Here is a 6,174-nt window from a genome sequence, read left to right as displayed (position 1 = left end):
ACATCACTTAAGAAAATGACTTGTAAAATCACTTAATGAACGTTAAATTTTATGATATAATACTAGTTATAGACCAATAGTGTGCATCTAAGTATTGACAAAAATATTTTCCCTAATTCTTGAGTATTAGAGTCTTGAGTTTATGGTATCCAATATTATTTTTGAAAAAGCCTCCTTAGGGCATTTTCCTTATAGAGCGTATTTGTCTCATAAAAATGACAGACCGGATCTAACCCAAAAAGTCTAGTGGTCTATTAAAGGACTGGTGGTCAATCTGTTTATCTTTTTTAGTTGCTTCCAATCCATGGAAGTCCTGAAGCGCCTAGCGCGGCTATTTTCCGGCAATCTGCCGGCTATGTTTTCTGTTTGGTCGAAAAGAATGCTTTAATTTATATTTCAGGATTTGTGTATTTGTACTGCTATACTATTTTACTCCGTCAATGGTTCGCTTTGCCTTGGCGCACAGCCTGTTTAACATTGCACTGAAAATCTTTTGGATTTCTCTAGGCTAGTTTCATTCTTCGCTCAAACTGTTCAAATTGCTGTTAAACCACCGTTAAGAAGCTAAGCAGCTGGAAAACAAAAACAAAAAAATGAATTAATATATTGAAAAGGAATTCTCCCATGAACACAAAATTTCTATGCCTGTAATTGAACTTTGTTATGAATACTCTATGTTATCAGGTCTAATCTATATTGGAATGACAGCCAATCATTTTTATCTTCTCTTTGAAAAACTGGGAGTGTATCTTACTACAATATACAATCAAAATGTATGTTTTGTACCAAAATCAGTTTCAGGTTTCGGCAATATTTCAGCAAACAACCGGTCTTTCTTTGGTCTGCAAACCAATTTTTGCTATGATTAAAGACACTGTCTTTGCTCATAGGTCCACTGGCGTCCCTATTAAGCATATCACAACCAAAGCATTTCAGTCGACATGACAACAATTTTCCACGCCAAAAATCATTTTTTGTAGCATTTTTAATAAGTGTAGAGATCAGAAATGCAAAGAGATCCAAAGAGTGAAAATAAATTAATATATCATTTTTTTTTCACATTTGGTTTGTTGTTTACTTTTTCTACCAAAAATAACCTCACTGAGCGCTTCATAGGACTTTCATTAGTCCACTGCTTTCTGATGAGTTTGTTCCCTTCTGTTCTTGATTACAGTCAAACGTTTGAGCTCGCTTTTCAATAGCGTACCCTAAGGGTTGATATTTTTATACTTAGGCGTTTTTTGAAGCTCTCGACTTAGATCGCTAAACATTGGTTTTTGTTTACTCACCAATGGTTACTTGACGTCCATTCAATTGAAATTCTATTCTGTTTCATTTGGTATGACAGAAAAAGTGAAGTAAAATTCTACTTCAAGGTAGCTTAGAACTTCATATTTTTTCTGTGGGTGCTAAGATCTGAAGAGTTTGGCGAACTGAGTTGGGGTGAGTTTTTTGAGAATTGATTATCTAATGTTTTGAAAGTAATTTTGTTCACCTACTAAAGTTCCGTTTAAGTTAATGCGAGCAGATTTTTCTATAAAAGAGTATCGATCATAATTTGTTGTTATGGGTAACTTTAAAGAGATCTGGAACTGACGCTTTTCTTCTGAAAGATGAGAGCGTTTATAGTCGATAAGAGGTCTTTGACGCTAGGAATATTGGCTTTTATGGGGTTTAGCCAACAAGCAAAAATGAGAATTTTAGCCAACGCTTAATTCTGAGTGGAAAAATCTTTGTTCGGACAAAAAGTCCCCAGAAAAAACAGTCCCAGACAAAATAGTGCCAATTAAAATATAGAGACAATTGTAAAGTTAATCAAAACATTTAACAAACATAATCTTCAAGTTAAGCTTCTGAAAGCATAGCTTTTTATTGATATGAATTAGGATTAGACCAAAAACTTATTTCAAAATACATTAATTGGCAAAAAGTATGTTAATCGGCTTAATAATTGTTCAACGAAATACATTCATATAAATAAATCAAGGGGTTTCTTTGTTAATTGATGTGCATGTGTTTGACTCTATATTTAGTTCGGACTATTTTGTATGGAAATGTTTTGTCTGCTTTCTTGAGATTTTTTGTCTGGGACTGTTTTCTTTGGGAATATTTCGTTATTTGGGACTGTTTTGTCCGGGACTGTTTTGTTTAGGAGTGTTTTGTCTGTTCACCGAAATACCAGATTGAGCAAAATTTCACTATATCGTCCAGGCGTTACAATTGGTGTTCGGTAGGGTTGTTGGATCAAGTTCTTACTTTTTGGTTGTCGGGAAAATCTCTTTTCGGCCAAACCGTCTATATCGCCTAATAGTCTATTCAAACAAACAAATTATTAAAACACAAATTAGTTTGTTACACCAAAACCTATAAAAAGATGCGTGTTTTGTTAGTGGATTAAAAGTAAAAAATATTCAGAATAGATTCACTTTTTATTAATAAATCCAAAAATATAGTAAACAATGTTAATAAAAATAAACAAAACTTTGAGTGAAGTATGGTCACGCAACGTTTCTGACATGTGAAGGTGTGGAGGCAGCAGAGAATGAAACAATCAGAGAGGAACAATTAAAAAATCTCTCGGCAAAAGTGCTGGGTGTTTTTGAAAGTAAATCTTCCACTTTTTTAGTTTGATTTTTTCAAATCAATGTTTAGCTCTCGGCCATTATTGACCCCCTTCACTGTATTAATGGGCGGCAATAATGGGAAGACCCTATTTGTTATGTAACTTATAACTTGTTCTACAGTAAACTTGGCGAGGGGGACATAAACGTCCCCCCCCCCCAAGTTTACTGTAGAACAAGTTATAAGTTAACATAACAAATAGGGTCTTCCCATTATTGCCGCCCCTCCTCACCCCCCAGGTATCTGTAAAACGCGTAACACGTTATGTTAACGAATCGGATCTTTACCATTAGCCCCTACTTCCATTTTCATATACCCTAAAGGGGGGGGGGAGTGGGTGAGGAGATTAACTCTGTAAACGCTGTCATTTCTGATTTTGATATTAAAAAGTGCCTCTAGTTTTTTTCATACTTCTGAAAATATATGAACAAAGTTTTAAACAGCATAGCGTCTTTTGTCAACGACAGGCTAAAAGGGCTTCACTGTTTCAGGGGAAGGAGTCCAAAACGTGCCAACATTCAGCACTGCTTACGCTGCCAAATATGGGTTTTATCCCCTCTTTCAAATGAAGGTTAGTGAGTGAAGGTTAACAAACAGGTCGAGTGGTCATCGCTAGAAAATGCTAAAAAATTGTTAGAAATTTAAAAATCGATTCAATTTTTGCATGTAGAGGGTATGTAGCAAGCAATTATTATGTTGTTTTTTTTGTATGCAAAATTTTAGCGTGACCTTTTGCTAATTTGATCTGGAATGTTTCTTTCCTCGCTTGAATGATTTGATTTTCGTATTGACAAACGGGATAAAATGGATAAGTTTGGACCTTTTGTATTTTAAAAAAATAGAATTTTTTTCGCATATTATTTATGTGAATTGCAGTGCATTCTCGTATCATGGTTCGATTAAGTTCGTTTAACTACACCCAGGTTAAGGTTGGCAGATGGAAACAGGTATGTCCAGACCGTACCAGACGGAAAATGCCTATGTCCAAACCATCCGCGGCAGAATGTGTGCGTTCATGTTCAGGCTTTTGTGCATTAATGTCCAGACTTCAAGCGTACCTCAAAATTTCGCGTGTTTACCAGACTTTTGTGCGTTCGTGTTCAAGTTATCGTGAATTAACCGGACTTTCGTGAGTTCATTTTCAGAGTTTTGCGCCTTCGTAATACTTTTGGGCGTTCATAACCGGACTCTTGTGCATTCACCAGTTTTTTGTGAATTCACCAAATTTGGTGCGTTCATGCTCAGAGCGTTAGTGCGTTCAAAATCAGACAGACTGCATTGACTACAGTATAGAAGTTGTGTAAATGAACTTAAAATTCTTTTTCGTTTCTCCTGAAATTTATTAACTGGTAGGTAGTGTTCTAAAATCCTCGCCTACACTTAATCAAAACAATTTCAATAAATTTTTTTGATAACTTTTAGGTACAATTTTCATGTAAGGCTTCAAATTGTTTTTTTTTCAAATTCAGCTGCTGTTCATAAATTTTAAAAAAATAACTTTAATGTCGACGCAAAAAACAGTGCAATTCCTTCTGCATTAAAAATTTTTGGTTTTTATTTGAAATAAAGTGAGTTTTGGCTTTTTTGACTTGAAAGCCGCCATTTGATTGGTTACTCGGGAATAAGAGTGCTATGATTAAACTTAGAGGTATGTTTCTTCTCTAACACTGAAAAAAAGTTAGCGCAATTATTTCTAAATTTTATGAAATAAAAAAGAACGTCCTTTTTAAAAAATTTTGTGCGTTTATGTCCAATTTTATGTGCTTTCATGTCATAAATTGTGTACGCTCATGTTCACACTTTCATGCATTTTTGTAATGTTTCGGTCTACATAATTCTAACTGCATCACGCCCCCACCTCCCTTGTGCCTTCATCATTGGTCTGGACATACTTGATTTGGTCTGGGACCTCTAGGTGTGCCTCCCTGACTAAACAAATCCGTAATATTTTTCAAATCTTTGGTCTATTTTAAAGAAGCAATAATCTCAAAGAAAACACCAAAAATTAACCGAAAGATTTGTTACCCATTTCAACTCATTTTCACATTAAACTTAAAAAATTTTTTTGACAGATTGCAGTTTTCTTATCGGCACAAAACAGCATTACATTCAATCTAAAAAATACCAAAATCTTATAAAAACTATGTTGGGTTATGGACTTTCGCAAGCGGAATAAAAAGCGTTTTTAACTAAGTAAAAGAATTAATTTCTCAAAAATGAGAGAATAACAAAATGATATTTTACAGAAGAATTTAGAGATTTACAGGAGAGATCTGCTTATTAGATCAAGATGGTGATTTGAATTCGGGGATGAAAAAAGACTCAAAAATCAGCTGTATATATACCCATTATCAGTGTGAAAAAGACAAGATACAAAACTAATCTTAGCACCGTGATTTATAGTGGGGGTCGCAAGGGTTACCCAATATGGTTTGCTTCTGCAAATCAGTCGCAAAGGGAACCATAAATGGAATGCATTTGCACTTTTCTAAGAATTCATTCAAACTTCCGGAGATATCATCATCATTTAATACATGCTGGTAAGATTTTACATCACTTAATCTAACTCTAATAATAGTTATATAGATTCACCAATTTGAACCGAATATTGATTCTCAGCACTATTTCTTGACGATTCATTTATATAATTTCTTTGATCGAAGTCAAATTGCTTGTCTTTCTAATCTGGTAAGTCAAACTTTCTTTCAAATTCTCGCTAAGTTTAAGACTATAGTTTGATCGATATTCTAACACCCCCACTCAGACTTGAGCTGATTGCGTAGAGTCTGCTCCCATCAAAACTGCTCTGAATGTTTCCACTTTCGAAACGGGTAAGGACTTTGTGAAGATGTCCGCTGCCATTTTGTCTGTAGGAACGTAATGAATTGAAATAGTCCCATCCTCCATCTTGTCCCGGATGAAGTGAAATTTTGTTTCGATGTGCTTGCTCCTTTTGTGCATGACTGGGTTTTGGCAAAGTCTGATACAACTTTGGTTGTCTTTTCCAATTGCTATTGGACGTTTCTGTTGGATGCCAAAATCCCCTAGAAGTTGTTTCAGGTAGAGTGCTTCCTGAAATGCTGCTGCCATGCCCTGATATTCTGCTTCTGATGAAGAAAGAGCAACTGTGGCCTGCTTCTTGACACCCCAGCTGAGTGCTGCGCCACGTCCGTTGAGCTTGAAGTAATAGCCCGCTGTTGATTTTCTGTCGTTCACGTCTCCAGACTAGTCTGCATCACTTTCCCCCTCTAAATCATAACTAGCCTCTTTTGTGTAAGTGAGTTTTAAACCTTTTGAACCTTGAAGATATCGCAGAAGTCGTTTTCCGCACATCCAGTGTTGATTGGTAGGTGCATTCATGTGTCTGGACAGAATGTTGACTGTGAACATGTCTGGCCTCGTCTGTTTGGCCAGATACAGAAGTAATCCAACCAAGCTTCTGTAGATCCTCTGGTCCACTTCTTCGTCTCCGTTCTGTGCTGTCTGATGTTTCAAATTCAAATCAGCTGGAGTTCTTGAGGGTTTGCATTGATCCATTTGAAACCGCTCAAG

Source organism: Convolutriloba macropyga, chromosome 8 (genome assembly GCF_964194025.1).
Source record: "Convolutriloba macropyga chromosome 8, txConMacr16.3, whole genome shotgun sequence".
Lineage (NCBI taxonomy): Eukaryota > Metazoa > Xenacoelomorpha > Acoela > Convolutidae > Convolutriloba > Convolutriloba macropyga.
The sequence above is the reverse complement of the archived record's forward strand: the minus strand, read 5'-3'. Positions refer to the sequence as shown.